The sequence below is a fragment of the Octodon degus genome, unplaced genomic scaffold (genome assembly GCF_000260255.1).
Source record: "Octodon degus isolate 3935 unplaced genomic scaffold, OctDeg1.0 scaffold00313, whole genome shotgun sequence".
Taxonomy (NCBI): domain Eukaryota; kingdom Metazoa; phylum Chordata; class Mammalia; order Rodentia; family Octodontidae; genus Octodon; species Octodon degus.
The window spans coordinates 333,110-333,739 of NW_004524889.1; positions in this window are offsets into that span (position 1 = coordinate 333,110).

Consider the following 630-nt stretch of genomic DNA (forward strand, 5'->3'; position numbering starts at 1 on the left):
CTCTCTCTCTCTCTCTCTCTCTCTCTCTCTCTCTCTCTCTCTCAAATAAATAAAAAAAAAAGATTGTGGTATTGGATATTAGAATTTTCAAGTCCATTAAGATTTGTTTTATGTAATTGGGTGTTCCCATGTTTGTTGCACACATATTTATGAGTGTTAAATCTTCCTTTTGAATTTTTCCCCTAACCAGTATATAGTGACCTTCTTCATTTTGCTTCACCATTGTTGGTTTGAAGTTGAGACATTCTGAGAATAGGATTGATACCCCTGCTTTTTTCTGAGGTGTTGGTTCATGCAATGTTGTGTTCCATCCTTTGACTTTCCACCTATGAATGCCTTTATGAGTTAAATTTATTTATTGTATATAGCATATTGTTGGATTTTGTTTCCTAATCCACTGTGCCAGTCTATTTCTCTTAATTGGTGAATTGAATCCATTTACATTGATGGTTAGAATTGAGATGTATTGACTCACAATTGACATGTTATTTACTTGTCGTTTCTCCTTATTCTCTTGAGTTTAATTGGTTGCCCTATTTAGTTAGTTGCTTCTGACATCATTCGTGGAGTTCTGATCATTTTGTTCCCTCTCTAGAACATCTTTCAGTATCCTGTGTAGGGTTGGCTTTG